We start from the raw sequence: 19,754 nt of genomic DNA, 5'->3' as shown, positions 1-19,754 counted from the left end.
ATCCCATTGTTATCCTGTGGATAACCTGTGGACCCTGCCGGAGAAAAGACTGATGGAAACAGGTGCTAAAGGTAGTTTAATTGTTCTTAAGCAACACGAGTAGCTGCAAAACTTGGGGGTTTTGTGTGCAACTGCAATCTAGGCATGATGCGGAATTGTTTCCACATCTAATTGACCCTATGGGAGGGAATTCAAATGTTTGAAAAGTCAGTTAGGTATCTGTTTTTTCCTATTTAATAGACAGGAAGAAACAGACACCTAACCGACTTTTCAAACATTTGAATTCCCCCCCATGTGTCCACAGTTTTATTCCAATATCAGAGGGATCAATTTCACACCCTAGCTGGAATTAAAATAAATAAAAGTACAAGCTCATACTGTTTCAAGCATGTAATCAGATACAATTAATTTAAATGACTGTATGGCCAACATTAACTTATCCAGACTTAATATCCAGTTTGTGGTGCTTGATGAAGGTGTGTTATCCATGATTTGCGGTTTGTAGAGATCTACTAGGAAAACTTTAGCTTAAAAGGCAAAGGATGCATGTATTGCTTTTGTAGAGGGAGGATTATTGTTGATTTTTATGTATTTTTTTAAAGTGGCAAATTTCCAGACAATGGGGTTAACCGACATAAAACAGGGACATAGAATGAAGACGGGTGGTGGATGATAAATCGACAGGCAATAGGTCGACACCATTTGGTCAACAGTACAAAAGGTCAACATGACAGTGGTTGACACATTTGGTTGCCACAGTTTTTTTTTTTTTTCATATTTTTACAACTTTTACTGAATTTACTATCCATGTCGCAAGCTATTACCTTGTGGTGGGCGAAGAGAGCAACCTCGCCCGAAGCCTGGTGAGTGAATTGGGTCATAAATGATTAAGCACACAAAACACCCAAAAATTGAAACTATTGAGTCGATCCTTTTTTTGTATTGACCATTTTTATGTTGACCTATTGACTGTCTATCTGTTAAGTTGGTTTGGCCCGGGTGGGTAGTTTGCTACCCATTTTTAAAGTTTTTTTGCGGGATGGCAAATTTTGACCCAATTAAAAAAAAATCTGGTGGAATTTTTTTTCCTCTTTATAATGAAAAATATTGAAACTACCCACCCGGGCTGAAACGGGTTCCACACCCAATGTAGACAATATAAATGCAGACATAAGTACAAAGGCTAGAGAGTGGATGCTGCTCATGAGATAGCTTACTAAATATACACTGAAGTGCCAATTGTCATGGGTTAGGTACCTAGTATCGTGTAGGACCCCTTTTGGCCGGCGAAGTGCATCATTTCGATTGGAGTGGAAGATCTTTGGAGAGATGATGACCCATGCTGTCTGGATAGCTTCCTGATATTTGTAGTTGCAGGGTATTGGGTGTGACTAGACTTCTGCTAGTCCCATAAATGCATAATTGGGTTCATGTCGGATGAATGTGGTGACCATACCATTCGTCAGAATACTCAAACCAATTCTGGACAACTTGGGACCGATAACATGGTGCATTATACTACTGGCATATTCAGTCATTGTGGGGAAACTTGAAGTCCATGAAGGGCTGCAATTGTCATCAAGCACTGCAACGTAGTGGTTACCAGTCAATTAATTGCTTAGGTGGAATAGCAGACCCAACCCATACCACATTAACATACCCCCATACCATTGTGAAACCACCACCAGCCTGCACGGTGCCTTGCTAACAACTGGGGTCCACTGTTTCATGAGGTCTGTCCACACACGAACGCTACCATCAGCCCAAATCAACTGGAACAATGACTCATCAAACCATGCCACATGTTGCCAGTCCTCCAGGGTCCAATTAGCAATATCATTAGCCCAGGTGAGGTCATGTGTCCAGTTTTAGTGTTAACAGAGGCACTGGTGCGTTTTGTGCTTCCATATTCCATGGAAGCTAGAGAATGTTGCATTGGCCTGCTGGATATGCGATGAGTGTGGATGTGATTTAAGCCAGAGTTGTTTGTCTGTTACCACAGACCATTCTGGGTAGACACAGCTGGTCACAGTCATTAAACACCCATGGTGGGTGGTAACTCCTTCCGTGAGGTATTCCCAGTACACACGTGCAACCGTAAATTGAGGAATGTTGAATGTCCATACAACTTCGGATTTGGACTGTCCCATCCATCCGGCACCCACTACTATTCCCCTTTCGAACTCTTATCATTTACATCGCCTTGCCACGAGCAGCCTAACTGGTGTTCAAACTGATTTACAAGATGTCAGATTACAACTGATGCAGGTCTGGCCATTTCCAAGACCTCACTATATTGTGATGACACCTACCATTACCTTTACATACTGGTATTCCATGACTTTTGTCTTCTCAGCATAGTGTGACTCACATTGGGATCAGCAGTGAAGGTGTATTAGTGTGAGTGGCATAGTTAGGAGAATTGTATCCTTTAATAATAAAAAAAGTGTATTTTCAGAGAGATTAAATACTCGAGAAAGTGGTTATCAGAAAGGGAGACGAGATAAAAATCAGAGGCAGATTTAGAGACAGGAGTGAGTCATTTTAAATGTATGAAGTGTTAGCTTTGTTAGGGTGAGTGACTAATTTGAATTTGATTCTGACGTATATGAAGAGCCTACGCGTGGATTTGCAGAGTTTTGTGATGGATGTGGAGCCATGCGATGATATCTGTTTTGTTGGGGATATTTAGGATGGATTGAAGCAGAGATAGATGTGTGAGGGAAATGTGACATAGTGCAAGGTTACAGTAGTGGAGTTATGAGAATGGAGACGTTTTGGTTGCATCTTGGGTTAAAAAAAAAAAAGCTAAAAGGTTTTGCTTTCTGTTAGACCAGGGATGGGGAACCTTTGGCTATCCAGCTGTTCCTGAACTACACAAACCAGCATGCCCTGAAACAGTTTTGCAATTTGGCCATGCTAAAACTCTTGCAGGGCATGCTGGGATGTGTAGTTCAGCAACAGCTGGAGGGCCAAAGGTTCCCTGCCCCTGGTGTAGACCAAGGGTAGGCAACCTGTGGCTCTCCAGCTGCTGTAGAACTACACATCCCAACATGCCCTGCCACAGTTTTAGAACATCGTAACGGCAAACCTGTGGTAGGGCATGCTGAAATGTGGTGTTCCACAGCAGCTAGAGAGCCATAGGTTGCCTACCCCTGATCTAGACAAATTGCATGAATAGACTGGGGCTATTGTGTTTATATGTACATATTAGGAACCAAGAAGTCAAGTTGGATGCCTCGTAGTGAAAAATCTGTTTTTGAACATAAGAACATAGCATCAGAGATTCTAATGGTACGGTTTACATAACTGTTAATCATTATTTTTATCTAACACTTACTGCAAAGTTAGCAATCTTTCTATGGGACTCTGTGGAGGTAATTGGAGAAAGAGACTATGGGGTAGATTTTCTAAGAAGCTTTTTTTTTTTTTTTTTTTTTTATAAGTTATGCATGTAGATGTTTAGCTGGTTGTAAATTGTGTACATATTTGTCTGATGTCTAGCAATGAAAAAGTGTTAAGGTGAGATCTGTGTCATATTCTGAAAATGGCTGAATTATTTCTGGGCTTAGTAAATAATATTTTGGAATGTTATTATAGTCTCTAAAAATGTGTAGGCTTTAAACTCAAAGATTTTATATGTTGCCTGGAAACCATGAAAGTGCCAATACTGTTTTCAGATTTGCCTATAACTTTTATAAAGCTCCTCACAAGTTTCATTGCTGTAGTAGAGCATGGATTCATCACATTCAGCAACATTCACTAGCCATCTCCAATACCAATTTGCCTTGGATTGTTTGAGATCACAAAAGCCAAAATTATTTTCAAATTCTTCCCATGTCAGATTGGTGAATTAATTCACCTTTTGCACCTTTAACACCCCACAGAGGGAACTGCCTGGTCATTATTCCACTTTGCTATTGGTTGTAAGGCTTTCCTGGACCCTTTTGATGACTTAAAATTCAACTAGTCCTTCCCTGCCAAATATTATTATTTATTTATTAAGTTTCTTATATAGCGCAACATATTCTGTTGCGCTTTACAACTAGAACAACAGTAATAGAACAAAACTGGGTAAAAACTAGTGAAGCCAATCCCGGGCCATTTTTTCAATCCCGGGTATTGGGATTGAAAAATGGGCAATCCCGGGATACCTGGGATTGGCTTTTAGCTATGTGGCCGCCCCACCCGCCCTGCACACATAACTCACTATATACGGGGGGCGGGCGGGTAGGGAACATCCTCTGATCGCTGCTGGCGGCTCCCAGCAGCGGCTGACGGCGCAGCGTGACCCTCTCACTTTGCGCTGGGCAGCCGGAACAATGAAGCCGGGCAGCGTCTGAGCATCCTGTGGACGCTCAACGCTGATCCCTCAATCCCCGGGATTGGAGCTTCCAATCCCGGGATTGAATCCTGGCCATTTTTGGCCCTAAATCCCGGCGATCCCGATCCCGGGATTGGCCACCATAGTAAAAACAGACAGACATAGAGGTAGGAAGGCCCTGCTCGCAAGCTTACAATCTATAGTTGTAAGACATTTGTGCTTGCTGCTGTTATACTGATTATAAAACATAAATAAAACAGCCAATGTTACTGTTGTTCTGCAATCCTGAAGAAGCCTTGCCAGGCCAAACACGTAGAGCGCATATTCATTAACGCCGCCATGTGCCATAAAGCCATACGCGTCAATGATGGGAAGTCAGCTTGCAGACCCACAGCCTCCTGGGACCACAGTGGGGATCAATACATACAGAGGTGTTACACCAGCCATTTATCCTTCTCCAAGCAAGAAGCAACCTTCTCCACACTGCCTGCTCTCCTTAACAAGTACGAACAAACCGTAGTGTGTGATGAAAGGGAGTTGACCCTTGAGAGTCTAACATTCATTTAATAAGATGTGGTGTTAATTCTTTTTTATTAGTCCAGAGTGCCGCCGTTCCATGAATCCGTATTATTGACTGCTAGCATTGCAGACCAGTGCCGTAACTAGACATTTCAGCGCTGTGTGCAAGAAACCGCATCGGCGCCCCCCCCCCCCCCATTTAAAACAGGGCCAGTGCGTGCCATAAGCGTGCCCCAGAAATATGTGGTGTGGCTTCACGGGGAAGGGGAGTGGCCACAAAATAATACCAATTCACATTACGCTGCACAGTAGTCTCCATTATTCAAATTACGCCGCACAGCAGCGCCACTACACCGTTTTACACATTACGCCAGGTGGAATTCGCTTTTTACACATTACGGCAGGCAGAGTCCCCTTTTTACACATTACGGCAGGCAGAGTCCCCTTTTTACACATTACGCAGGTAGAGCTCCTTACATCCCCCTTCCTACTCTTAGGGTGTAGTGTAGTGTACTGTAGGGTAGTGTAGAGTACTGAAAAGTAGTGTAGTATAGTGTAGTGTGTATGCACGTTCTGCCTTCCCTCCAGGTGATACCTGTTATAATTACCCCCTAAACAGCCCCATTTACCCTGATCGAGGTGAGGAGGGGGTTAAACAGAAAGATACCTTTATTTCTCTGACGTCCTAGTGGATGCTGGGAACTCCGTAAGGACCATGGGGAATAGCGGCTCCGCAGGAGACTGGGCACAAAAGTAAAAGCTTTAGGACTACCTGGTGTGCACTGGCTCCTCCCCCTATGACCCTCCTCCAAGCCTCAGTTAGATTTCTCTAACGTCCTAAGTGGATGCTGGGGACTCCGTCAGGACCATGGGGAATAGCAGCTCCGCAGGAGACAGGGCACAAAAATAAAGCTTTAGGATTAGGTGGTGTGTACTGGCTCCTCCCCCTATGACCCTCCTCCAAGCCTCAGTTAGGTTTTTGTGCCCGTCCGAGCAGGGTGCAATCTAGGTGGCTCTCCTAAAGAGCTGCTTAGAAAAAGTTTTTAGGTTTTTTATTTTCAGTGAGTCCTGCTGGCAACAGGCTCACTGCATCGAGGGACTTAGGGGAGAGAATTTCAACTCACTTGCGTGCAGGATGGATTGGATTCTTAGGCTACTGGACACCATTAGCTCCAGAGGGAGTCGGAACACAGGTCTCACCCTGGGGTTCGTCCCGGAGCCGCGCCGCCGACCCCCCTTACAGATGCTGAAGATTGAAGGTCCGGAAACAGGCGGCAGAAGGCTCTTCAGTCTTCATGAAGGTAGCGCACAGCACTGCAGCTGTGCGCCATTGTTGTCACACACTTCACACCAAGCGGTCACGGAGGGTGCAGGGCGCTGCTGGGGGCGCCCTGGGCAGCAATATTTAATACCTTTATGGCAAAAGAATACATCACATATAGCCATTGAGGCTATATGTGTGTATTTAACCCATGCCAGATATCTAAAACTCCGGGAGAAAAGCCCGCCGAAATAGGGGGCGGGGCTTATTCTCCTCAGCACACAGCGCCATTTTCCTGCTCAGCTCCGCTGTGAGGAAGGCTCCCAGGACTCTCCCCTGCACTGCACTACAGAAACAGGGTAAAACAGAGAGGGGGGGCATTTTTTTGGCGATATTTTGATATATTTAAGCTGCTATAAGGAACAACACTTATATAAGGTTGTTCCCATATATATTATAGCGCTTGGGTGTGTGCTGGCAAACTCTCCCTCTGTCTCCCCAAAGGGCTAGTGGGGTCCTGTCTTCGATAAGAGCATTCCCTGTGTGTCTGCTGTGTGTCGGTACGTGTGTGTCGACATGTATGAGGACGATGTTGGTGTGGAGGCAGAGCAATTGCCGATAATGGTGATGTCACCCCCCAGGGAGTCGACACCGGAATGGATGGCTTTGTTTATGGAATTACGTGATAATGTCAGCACATTACAAAAATCAGTTGACGACATGAGACGGCCGGCAAACCAGTTAGTACCTGCCCAGGCGTCTCAGACACCGTCAGGGGCTGTAAAGCGCCCTTTACCTCAGTCGGTCGACACAGACCCAGACACAGACACTGAATCTAGTGTCGACGGTGATGAAACAAACGTATTTTCAAGTAGGGCCACACGTTATATGATCACGGCAATGAAGGAGGCTTTGCATATCTCTGATACTGCAAGTACCACAAAAAGGGGTATTATGTGGGGGGTGAAAAAACTACCTGTAGTTTTTCCTGAATCAGAGGAATTAAATGATGTATGTGATGAAGCGTGGGTTAACCCAGATAGAAAAGTGCTAATTTCAAAAAAGTTATTAGCATTATACCCTTTCCCGCCAGAGGTTAGGGCGCGCTGGGAAACACCCCCTAGGGTGGATAAGGCGCTCACACGCTTATCAAAACAAGTGGCGTTACCGTCTCCTGATACGGCCGCCCTCAGGGATCCAGCTGATGGGAGACTGGAAACTACCCTAAAAAGTATATACACACATACTGGTGTTATACTGCGACCAGCCATCGCCTCAGCCTGGATGTGCAGTGCTGGGGTCGTCTGGTTGGATTCCCTGACTGAAAATATTGATACCCTGGATAGGGACAGTATTTTATTGACTATAGAGCAATTAAAGGATGCTTTCCTTTATATGCGAGATGCTCAGAGAGATATTTGCACTCTGGCATCGAGAGTAAATGCGATGTCCATATCTGCCAGAAGGAGTTTATGGACGCGACAGTGGTCAGGTGATGCGGATTCCAAACGACATATGGAAGTATTGCCGTATAAAAAGGAGGAATTATTTGGCGTCGGTCTATCGGATCTGGTGGCCACGGCAACTGCCGGAAAATCCACCTTTTTACCTCAGACCCCCTCCCAACAGAAAAAGACACCGTCTTTTCAGCCGCAGTCCTTTCGGTCCTATAAGAACAAGCGGACAAAAGGACAGTCATATCTGCCTCGGGGCAGAGGAAGGGGTAAGAGAGGGCAGCAAGCAGCCCCTGCCCAGGAACAGAAGCCCTCTCAGGGTTCTGCAAAGCCCTCAGCATGACGCTGGGGCCTTACAAGCGGACTCAGGAGCGGTGGGGGGTCGACTCAAGAATTTCAGCGCACAGTGGGCTTGCTCACAGGTGGACCCCTGGATCCTGCAGGTAGTATCTCAGGGTTACAGGTTGGAATTCGAGAAGTCTCCCCCTCGCAGGTTCCTAAAGTCTGCTTTGCCAACGTCTCCCTCAGACAGGGCGACGGTATTGGAAGCCATTCACAAGCTGTTTTCTCAGCAGGTGATAGTCAAGGTACCCCTCCTACAACAGGGAAAGGGGTATTACTCCACGCTATTTGTGGTACCGAAGCCGGACGGCTCGGTAAGACCTATTCTAAATCTGAAATCTTTGAACCTGTACATACAAAAATTCAAGTTCAAGATGGAGTCACTCAGAGCAGTGATAGCGAATCTGGAAGAAGGGGACTTTATGGTGTCCCTGGACATAAAGGATGCTTACCTGCATGTCCCAATTTGCCCTTCACATCAAGGGTACCTCAGGTTCGTGGTGCAAAACTGTCATTATCAGTTTCAGACGCTGCCGTTTGGATTGTCCACGGCACCTCGGGTCTTTACCAAGGTAATGGCCGAAATGATTCTTCTGCGAAGAAGAGGCGTATTAATTATCCCTTACTTGGACGATCTCCTGATAAGGGCAAGGTCCAGAGAACAGCTGGAGGACGGAGTAGCACTAACCCAACTAGTGCTGCAACAACACGGGTGGATTCTGAATTTTCCAAAATCTCAGTTGACCCCGACGACACGTCTGCTGTTCCTGGGAATGATTCTGGACACGGTTCAGAAAAAGGTGTTTCTTCCGGAGGAGAAAGCCAGGGAGTTATCCGAACTTGTCAGGAACCTCCTAAAACCAGGGAAAGTGTCTGTGCATCAATGCACAAGAGTCCTGGGAAAGATGGTGGCTTCTTACGAAGCGATTCCATTCGGCAGATTCCACGCACGAACTTTTCAGTGGGATCTGCTGGACAAATGGTCCGGATCACATCTGCAGATGCATCAGCGGATAACCTTATCGCCACGGACAAGGGTGTCTCTTCTGTTGTGGTTGCAGAGTGCTCATCTGTTAGAGGGCCGCAGATTCGGCATACAGGACTGGGTCCTGGTGACCACGGATGACAGTCTGAGAGGCTGGGGAGCGGTCACACAGGGAAGAAACTTCCAGGGAGTATGGTCAAGCCTGGAGAGGTCTCTTCACATAAATATACTGGAGCTAAGAGCGATTTACAATGCTCTAAGTCTGGCAAAACCCCTGCTTCAGGGTCAGCCGGTGTTGATCCAGTCGGACAACATCACGGCAGTCGCCCACGTAAACAGACAGGGCGGCACAAGAAGCAGGACAGCAATGGCAGAAGCTGCAAGGATTCTTCGCTGGGCGGAAGATCATGTGATAGCACTGTCAGCAGTATTCATTCCGGGAGTGGACAACTGGGAAGCAGACTTCCTCAGCAGACACGATCTACACCCGGGAGAGTGGGGACTTCATCCAGAAGTCTTCCACATGATTGTGAACCGTTGGGAAAAACCAATGGTGGATATGATGGCGTCCCGCCTCAACAAAAAACTGGACAGGTATTGCGCCAGGTCAAGAGACCCTCAGGCAATAGCTGTGGACGCTCTGGTAACACCGTGGGTGTTCCAGTCAGTGTATGTGTTCCCTCCTCTGCCTCTCATACCAAAAGTACTGAGAATTATACGGCAAAAGGGAGTAAGAACGATACTAGTGGCTCCGGATTGGCCAAGAAGAACTTGGTACCCGGAACTTCAAGAGATGCTCACGGAGGATCCGTGGCCTCTACCTCTAAGACGGGACCTGCTTCAGCAGGGACCGTGTCTATTCCAAGACTTACCGCGGCTGCGTTTGACGGCATGGCGGTTGAACGCCGAATTCTAAGGGAAAAAGGCATTCCGGAAGAGGTCATTCCTACACTGGTAAAAGCCAGGAAGGAGGTGACTGCACAACATTATCACCGCATTTGGAGAAAATATGTTGCGTGGTGTGAGGCCAGGAAGGCCCCCACGGAGGAATTTCAACTGGGTCGATTCCTACATTTCCTGCAAACAGGATTGTCTATGGGCCTCAAATTGGGGTCCATTAAGGTTCAAATTTCGGCCCTGTCGATTTTCTTCCAGAAAGAATTGGCTTCAGTTCCTGAAGTCCAGACTTTTGTAAAAGGAGTACTACATATACAGCCCCCGGTTGTGCCCCCAGTGGCACCGTGGGATCTTAATGTAGTCTTGGATTTTCTCAAATCCCATTGGTTTGAGCCGCTCAAATCGGTGGAGTTGAAGTATCTTACATGGAAAGTAACCATGCTACTGGCCCTGGCTTCAGCCAGGAGGGTATCAGAATTGGCGGCTTTATCATATAAGAGCCCATATCTGATTTTCCATACGGACAGGGCAGAACTGCGGACGCGTCCTCATTTTCTGCCTAAGGTGGTGTCAGCGTTTCACCTGAACCAGCCTATTGTGGTGCCTGCGGCTACTAACGATTTGGAGGATTCCAAGTTGTTGGACGTGGTCCGGGCATTGAAAATATATATTTCAAGAACGGCGGGAGTCAGAAAGTCTGACTCACTGTTTATATTGTATGCACCCAACAAGATGGGTGCTCCTGCGTCTAAGCAGACGATTGCTCGTTGGATTTGTAGCACAATTCAACTTGCACATTCTGTGGCAGGCTTGCCACAACCTAAATCTGTCAAGGCCCATTCCACAAGGAAAGTGGGCTCATCCTGGGCGGCTGCCCGGGGGGTCTCGGCATTACAACTCTGCCGAGCTGCTACTTGGTCAGGGGCAAACACGTTTGCAAAATTCTACAAATTTGATACCCTGGCTGAGGAGGACCTTGAGTTCTCTCATTCGGTGCTGCAGAGTCATCTGCACTCTCCCGCCCGTTTGGGAGCTTTGGTATAATCCCCATGGTCCTGACGGAGTCCCCAGCATCCACTTAGGACGTTAGAGAAAATAAGAATTTACTTACCGATAATTCTATTTCTCGTAGTCCGTAGTGGATGCTGGGCGCCCATCCCAAGTGCGGATTGTCTGCAATACTTGTACATAGTTATTGTTACAAACAAATTCGGGTTGTTATTGTTGTGAGCCGTCTGTTCAGAGGCTCCTACGTTTGTCATACTGTTAACTGGGTTCAGATCACAAGTTATACGGTGTGATTGGTGTGGCTGGTATGAGTCTTACCCGGGATTCAATATCCTTCCTTATTGTGTACGCTCGTCCGGGCACAGTATCCTAACTGAGGCTTGGAGGAGGGTCATAGGGGGAGGAGCCAGTACACACCACCTAATCCTAAAGCTTTATTTTTGTGCCCTGTCTCCTGCGGAGCCGCTATTCCCCATGGTCCTGACGGAGTCCCCAGCATCCACTACGGACTACGAGAAATAGAATTATCGGTAAGTAAATTCTTATTTTTTGTGCCCGAACGAGAAGGGTGCACACTAGGGGCTCTCCTGAGCTTCTTAGTGAAAAGTTTAGTTTTAGGTTTTTTATTTTCAGTGAGACCTGCTGGCAACAGGCTCACTGCATTGAGGGACTAAGGGGAGAAGAAGCGAACTCACCTGCGTGCAGAGTGGATTGGGCTTCTTAGGCTACTGGACACCATTAGCTCCAGAGGGACCGAACACAGGCCCAGCCTCGGAGCTCGGTCTCGGAGCCGCGCCGCCGGCCCCCTTACAGAGCCAGAAGCAAGAAAAGGTCCGGAAAAATCGGCGGCAGAAGACATCAGTCTTCAACAAGGTAGCGCACAGCACTGCAGCTGTGCGCCATTGTTACTCAGCACACTTCACACTCCGGTCACTGAGGGTGCAGGGCGCTGGGGGGGGCGCCCTGAGCAGCAATGTAAAACACCTTGGCTGGCATAAATACACCACATATAACCCCCAGGGCTATATGGGTGTATTTTAACCCCTGCCAGAATTACCAAAAAAGCGGGAGAAAAGGCCGCCGAGAAGGGGGCGGAGCCTATCTCCTCAGCACACGGGCGCCATTTTCCATCACAGCTCCGCTGGAAGGACGTCTCCCTGACTCTCCCCTGCAGTCCTGCACTACAGAAAAGGGTAAAAAAGAGAGGGGGGGCACTTATTTGGCGCAGTTTTATATTAACAGCAGCTATAAAGGAAAAACACACTTGATAGTGGTATTCCTGTATATATATAGCGCTCTGGTGTGTGCTGGCATACTCTCCCTCTGTCTCCCCAAAGGGCTAGTGGGGTCCTGTCCTCTATCAGAGCATTCCGTGTGTGTGTGCGGTGTGTCGGTACGATTGTGTCGACATGTTTGAGGAGGAAAATGAGATGGAAGCGGAGCAATTGCCTATTATACAGTTGTCACCCCCTAGGGAGTCGACACCTGAGTGGATGAGCTTGTGGAAGGAACTGCGTGACAGTGTCAGCTCCTTAAGACAGACAGTTGACGACATGAGACAGCCGGCTAATCAGCTTGTGCCTGTCCAGGGGTCTCAAACGCCATCAGGGGCTTAAAAACGCCCGTTACCTCAGATGACAGACACGGATACTGACTCCAGTGTCGATGATGAGGAGACAAACGTGACTTCCACTAGGGCCACACGTTACAGGATTGAAGCAATGAAAAATGTATTGCATATATCTGATAATACAAGTACCACTAAGAAGGGTATTATGTTTGGTGAGAAAAAACTGCCTGTAGTTTTTCCTGTTTCCGAGGAATTAAATGAAGTGTGTGATGAGGCGTGGGTTTCCCCCACGCCTGATAAAAAAACTGATAATTCCTAAAAGGTTATTGGCATCGTACCCTTTCCCGCCAGAGGATAGGGCACGTTGGGAAACACCCCCTAGGGTGGATAAAGCGCTCACACGCTTGTCAAAACAGGTAGCACTACCCTCTCCTGATACGGCCGCCCTAAAGGAACCTGCCGATAGAAAGCTGGAGAATATTCTAAAATGTATATACTCTCACACGGGTGTTATACTGCGACCAGCAATAGCCTCAGCCTGGATGTGCAGTGCGGGCCTGGCGTGGTCGGATTCCCTGACTGAAAATATTGATACCCTGGATAGGGACAGTATATTATTGACTATAGAGCATTTGAAGGATGCATTTCTATATATGCGTGATGCACAGAGGGATATTTGCCGACTGGCATCAAGAGTTAGCGCGCTGTCCATTTCTGCAAGAAGAGGTTTATGGACGCGGCAGTGGTCAGGTGATGCGGATTCTAAAAGGCACATGGAAGTATTGCCTTATAAGGGGGAGGAGTTATTTGGGGTAGGTCTATCTGACCTGGTAGCCACGGCAACTGCTGGAAAATCCACATTTTTACCTCAGGTAGCTTCTCAACCTAAGAAGACGCCATATTATCAGGCGCAGTCCTTTCGGCCCCATAAGGGCAAGCGGGCAAAAGGCGCCTCATTTCTGCCCCGTGGCAGAGGGAGAGGAAAAAGGCTGCAACAAACAGCCAGTTCCCAGGAACAAAAGCCCTCTCCCGCCTCCGCAAAGTCATCAGCATGACGCTGGGGCTTTACAAGCGGACTCAGGCACGGTGGGGGCCCGTCTCAAGAAGTTCATTGCGCAGTGGGCCCACTCGCAAGTGGACCCCTGGATCCTTCAGGTGGTATCTCAGGGGTACAAATTGGAATTCGAGACGTATCCCCCTCGCCGTTTTCAAAAGTCTGCTTTACCGACGTCTCCCTCAGACAGGGAGGCAGTATTGGAAGCCATTCACAAGCTGTATTCCCAGCAGGTGATAATCAAGGTACCCCTCCTACAACAGGGAAAGGGGTACTATTCCACACTATTTGTGGTACCGAAGCCGGACGGCTCGGTGAGACCAATTTTAAACCTGAAATCCTTGAACACTTACATACAAAGGTTCAAATTCAAGATGGAGTCACTCAGAGCAGTGATTGCAAACCTGGAAGAAGGGGACTATATGGTGTCTCTGGACATCAAAGATGCTTACCTACATGTCCCAATTTACCCTTATCACCAAGGGTACCTCAGGTTTGTGGTACAGAACTGTCACTATCAGTTTCAGATGCTGCCGTTTGGATTGTCCACGGCACCCCGGGTCTTTACCAAGGTAATGGCCGAAATGATGATACTCCTTCGAAGGAAGGGAGTTTTAGTTATCCCTTACTTGGACGATCTCCTGATAAGGGCAAGATCCAGGGAACAGTTGGAAGTCGGGGTAGCACTATCTCAGATAGTGCTGCGCCAGCACGGTTGGATTCTCAATATTCCAAAATCGCAGCTGATCCCGACGACACGACTTCTATTCCTAGGGATGATCCTGGACACAGTCCAGAAAAAGGTTTTTCTCCCGGAGGAGAAAGCCAGGGAGTTATCCGAACTAGTCAGAAAGCTCCTAAAACCAGGCCAAGTCTCAGTGCATCAATGCACAAGGGTTCTGGGAAAAATGGTGGCTTCTTACGAAGCAATCCCATTCGGCAGATTCCACGCAAGAACCTTCCAGTGGGATCTGCTAGACAAATGGTCCGGGTCGCATCTCCAGATGCATCAGCGGATAATCTTGTCTCCAAGGACAAGAGTGTCTCTCCTGTGGTGGTTGCAGAGTGCTCATCTTCTAGAGGGCCGCAGATTCGGCATTCAGGACTGGGTCCTGGTGACCACGGATGCCAGCCTGAGAGGCTGGGGAGCAGTCACACAGGGAAAAAATTTCCAGGGCTTGTGGTCAAGCCTGGAGACTTCACTTCACATAAATATCCTGGAGCTAAGAGCCATCTACAATGCTCTGAGCCTAGCAAGACCTCTGCTTCAAGGTCAGCCGGTGCTGATCCAGTCGGACAACATCACGGCAGTCGCCCACGTAAACAGACAGGGCGGCACAAGAAGCAGGAGGGCAATGACAGAAGTTGCAAGGATTCTTCGCTGGGCAGAAAATCATGTGATAACACTGTCAGCAGTGTTCATTCCGGGAGTGGACAACTGGGAAGCAGACTTCCTCAGCAGACACGACCTCCACCCGGGGGAGTGGGGACTTCACCCAGAAGTCTTCCACATGATTGTGAACCGTTGGGAAAAACCAAAGGTGGACATGATGGCGTCCCACCTCAACAAAAAACTAGACAGGTATTGCGCCAGGTCAAGGGACCCTCAGGCAATAGCTGTGGACGCTCTGGTAACACCATGGGTGTACCAGTCAGTGTATGTGTTCCCTCCTCTGCCTCTCATACCCAAGGTACTGAGGATCATAAGAAGGAGAGGAGTAAGGACTATACTCGTGGCTCCGGATTGGCCAAGAAGGACTTGGTACCCGGAACTTCAAGAGATGCTCACAGAGGACCCGTGGCCTCTACCTCTAAGAAAGGACCTGCTCCAGCAGGGACCCTGTCTGTTCCAAGACTTACCGCGGCTGCGTTTGACGGCATGGCGGTTGAACGCCGGATCCTGAAGGAAAAAGGCATTCCGGATGAAGTCATCCCTACCCTGATCAAAGCCAGGAAGGATGTAACCGTACAACATTATCACCGTATTTGGCGTAAATATGTTGCGTGGTGCGAGGCCAGGTAGGCCCCTACAGAGGAATTTCAACTGGGTCGTTTCCTGCATTTCCTGCAAACAGGACTGTCTATGGGCCTAAAATTAGGGTCCATTAAGGTTCAAATTTCGGCCCTGTCGATTTTCTTCCAAAAAGAACTGGCTTCAGTTCCTGAAGTACAGACGTTTGTCAAGGGGGTACTGCATATACAACCTCCTTTTGTGCCTCCAGTGGCACCTTGGGATCTCAATGTAGTTTTGGGATTCCTAAAATCACATTGGTTTGAACCACTTTCCACTGTGGACTTAAAATATCTCACATGGAAGGTGGTAATGCTGTTAGCCCTGGCTTCAGCCAGGCGTGTCTCAGAATTGGCGGCTTTATCCTATAAAAGCCCTTACCTAATTTTTCATTCGGACAGGGCAGAATTGAGGACTCGTCCTCAATTTCTCCCTAAGGTGGTTTCAGCATTTCACTTGAACCAGCCTATTGTGGTGCCTGTGGCTACTAGGGACTTGGAGGACTCCAAGTTGCTGGACGTAGTCAGGGCCCTGAAAATATATGTTTCCAGGACGGCTGGAGTCAGAAAATCTGACTCGCTGTTTATCCTGTATGCACCCAACAAGCTGGGTGCTCCTGCTTCTAAGCAGACTATTGCTCGTTGGATTTGTAGTACAATTCAGCTTGCACATTCTGTGGCAGGCCTGCCACAGCCAAAAATCTGTAAATGCCCACTCCACAAGGAAGGTGGGCTCATCTTGGGCGGCTGCCCGAGGGGTCTCGGCTTTACAACTTTGCCGAGCAGCTACTTGGTCAGGGGCAAACACGTTTGCTAAATTCTACAAATTTGATACCCTGGCTGAGGAGGACCTGGAGTTCTCTCATTCGGTGCTGCAGAGTCATCCGCACTCTCCCGCCCGTTTGGGAGCTTTGGTATAATCCCCATGGTCCTTACGGAGTTCCCAGCATCCACTAGGACGTCAGAGAAAATAAGAATTTACTTACCGATAATTCTATTTCTCGTAGTCCGTAGTGGATGTTGGGCGCCCATCCCAAGTGCAATACTTGTACATAGTTATTGTTACAAAAATCGGGTTATTATTGTTGTGAGCCATCTTTTCAGAGGCTCCTCTGTTATCATGCTGTTAACTGGGTTCAGATCACAGGTTGTACGGTGTGTGATTGGTGTGGCTGGTATGAGTCTTACCCGGGATTCAATATCCTTCCTTATTGTGTACGCTCGTCCGGGCACAGTATCCTAACTGAGGCTTGGAGGAGGGTCATAGGGGGAGGAGCCAGTGCACACCAGGTAGTCCTAAAGCTTTTACTTTTGTGCCCAGTCTCCAGCGGAGCCGCTATTCCCCATGGTCCTTACGGAGTTCCCAGCATCCACTACGGACTACGAGAAATAGAATTATCGGTAAGTAAATTCTTATTTTATTCATAATATGCAGCTTATACTGCTGCCCTAGGCTGCGAGACATTGGTGGCAGTGTGAGAAAAGCCAGCGCTGAGGTGACCTGCTGAAAGAAGGAGCCGCGCTGCGAGTTACTGCAGCGCTGACAGGCTCCAGTAACTTGAGTCTCCCCAGTGTTTACCTGCTCCCGACGAGGCAGATCCAACGGGGAAGCGGCAGCCGCGGCAGAGAAGGTCCATGATCACAGACGCAGCCCACCCTTAGAGGCGGTCCCGGGCAGTACTTGGAGTGCAGTGACTAGCCTCCCCCTGTGCCTGTTCGGAGTGGAGGTGGAGACCAGGAGCTTGGGGCTGCGGGCACCAGGCAAGTGGGCGGAGCGTCAGTCAGTTGGGGGGGAATATGCGGCCACTCAGGGAGTTAAGGTGTATGTAGAAGGTGCGCCCACAGGGCAAATGCGCTGTTGGCAATGCACCTTCTACACACACCTAGTTACGGCACTGTTGCAGACTGTCATGAAAGGCACCTGCCAAGTACTTTCTGGGACAGTTATTGAGTGTCGGATCTGTGTGTGTGTGTGTATGTGTATATATATATATATATATATATATATATATACACATATATACATATACAAAATGCAGTCCACTGGTGCAGAATAACCAGATAATTCCCCCAGGCAGGGACCAGGCGGCACTCCACGGATTTTTGAAAAAAGTAGCTTATTTATTTAAAGTGCAAATAGTGCATCATGGTGAGCATAATACCGACGTTTCAACGCCCATAGGCGTTTTTTTCAAGGTGCTCAGACTAGTGAAACAAACACAAAACCACCAGTGTGCTTACCTAAATAGTCTCCACGTGTAAGGTCTCCCTCGGTCAGCTTCCGGACGCCTGCGGTGTGCAGTGCGCGCGCTCCCAAGCTCCGTCACCGGCTTCCACTGATGACGTCGCGTCGTTGCTAGGCAACGGGACGCGGCCGTTGCTCCCACCGCGGCTCACGGTGGCCGATCAGGGGCAGACTGAAAAAAATAAATGGACACAAATGTGAAAGGTGCTCCCAATCTGGTTATTCTGCACCAGTGGACTGCATTTTGTATACATTTATGGGATGGCACCCCGGTGGCTGCTATAACAGTGAGTGCCTGCTTGCTATGTGTGTATATATATATATATATATATATATATATATATATATATATATATATATATATATATATATAATTTATTTTTTTTTCAGCACAAAGGATCAAATCTTGTTATCCATATTGACACCAATACTCAGCCTCCAGATCTACCTTTATTACATGTCGTATTGTGAGTTTTTTCATGTTGTATATCGGTATTGGGTCACGGTCTTGAACATTGGTAGTCAGCATATTTTTCTATGAATATATAGTTATTGTAATTATTACATGTTTGTATTATTAAACATATTGTACTCCTTGTTTTATGAGAACGGACAAGGTATGCACTGTCACGCCGCCGCCCCGTCCGCCTTACTTACCTCTCCGGGCGCGCTGGTCCTCCCTGCGGCTGTCCTCGCTGGCGGCTGCCGGCTTCCGTCGCTCGGCCCGGCGTCTGGGCGGGTGACATCATCAGGCACTTCCCACCAACCAGATGGTGGTGGGAAGTATAAATTCAGGCATCAGGCACTGCATCAGTCCCTGAGTATCATCTATTCTGCCTACAGAAGTTGTGATCTCCAGTGCTCCCGCATTCCTGTGGTCTCCAAGCACCTCGGTGTCTCCGAGCACTTCCGTGCCTCCAAGCACCTCAGTATCTCCAAGCACCTCAGTATCTCCAAGCACCTCAGTATCTCCAAGCACCTCAGTGCCTCCAAGAACCTCATTGCCTCCAAGCGCCTCCCCGCACCTCAGTGCCTCCAAGCACTTCAGCACCTACAAGCACTTCAGTCTCTCCAAACCCCAGCGCACTTTAGTGCAGTTTGTGCCTCCAGCACCTGGTATTCCTCACTGATTCATCAGCACCTTTCAAGTTCTGTCTTTCAGGAGACCTTCAGCGTCCACGCGTGCCTCCTGTCTGCCGACCTGATCTTGAATGAGGAAAACTTACATTCGGCCATCTCTGCTGCGGTCCAGTTGCGGTTCCTCTTCCCGGTCACTGGAAGAAACCCAGAGTCCACAACGCTCCCAAACCAGGTCAGTGATAGTATACTCAGGCCACATGGACTCGGGGGATCGGAACACGGACTCAAGTACCATCCAGAATCTGGCTTCCCGAGTACAAAGTCAGGAAGCGGCACAAGGTCAGGTGATGCAGTACCTCCAGGAGTTGTCCGGATATCTGGATCAGATTCAGGTGTCCCTAGCCTCGGTATTTCCAGCATCAGTTCCAGTAGCCGCACCAGTTGCCGCTTCCAGCAATGTTCAGCCATCGGCCGGTGCCACTCAGCGCCTTCAGCTGCCTACTCCGTCCCGTTATAATGGGAATCCTAAAAATTGTCGTGTTGTTTTTTTTTTTAAACCAATGCGAGGTACATTTCGAGCTACTTGCACATAACTTTCCTACAGACCGGTCCAAGGTGGCATATATTATTTCTCTGCTGGAAGGATCTGCCTTGGATTGGGTGTCTCCATTATGGGAACGTTCTGATTCACTGGTTTCCAATTACTCCGAATTTATCACGTCTTTTCGACAAATTTTTGACGAGCCCGGCAGGATGACTTCGGCCTCTTCTGACTTGCTCCGCATCCGTCAAGGCTCCCGATCCGTGGGTCAGTATGTGGTTCATTTTCAAACCATTGCCTCTGAACTTCGCTGGAATAATGAGGCTCTGAGAGCTGCTTTCTAGAACGGTCTCTCTGATCGCCTGAAGGTCACTCGGGAGCTTCCGGATTCTTTAGAGGAATTGATCTCTCTGTGTCAAGGTAGATCTCCGGATGCAAGAACGTGGAGGTGAACGTAGTCGATC

General features: G+C 48.1%; 1 protein-coding gene across 2 annotated transcripts in view; it reads right to left on the bottom strand.

The window, feature by feature from the left end:
- The window catches only part of TEKTIP1 (tektin bundle interacting protein 1), a 126,716-nt gene that overhangs the window by 12,331 nt on the left and 94,631 nt on the right, over positions 1-19,754 (bottom strand). The window contains exon 4 of one of the 2 annotated variants that reach the window (XR_010175830.1): positions 1,258-1,585. The exons of the other annotated variant lie outside the window; for it this stretch is intronic. The gene's annotated coding sequence lies outside the window, so the exon portion shown is untranslated. The remainder of the gene's footprint in view (positions 1-1,257; positions 1,586-19,754) is intronic. 2 annotated transcript variants of the gene reach the window in all.

The sequence above is a fragment of the Pseudophryne corroboree genome, chromosome 1, assembly GCF_028390025.1.
Source record: "Pseudophryne corroboree isolate aPseCor3 chromosome 1, aPseCor3.hap2, whole genome shotgun sequence".
NCBI lineage: Eukaryota > Metazoa > Chordata > Amphibia > Anura > Myobatrachidae > Pseudophryne > Pseudophryne corroboree.
This window is presented reverse-complemented; position numbering and strand designations above follow the sequence as displayed.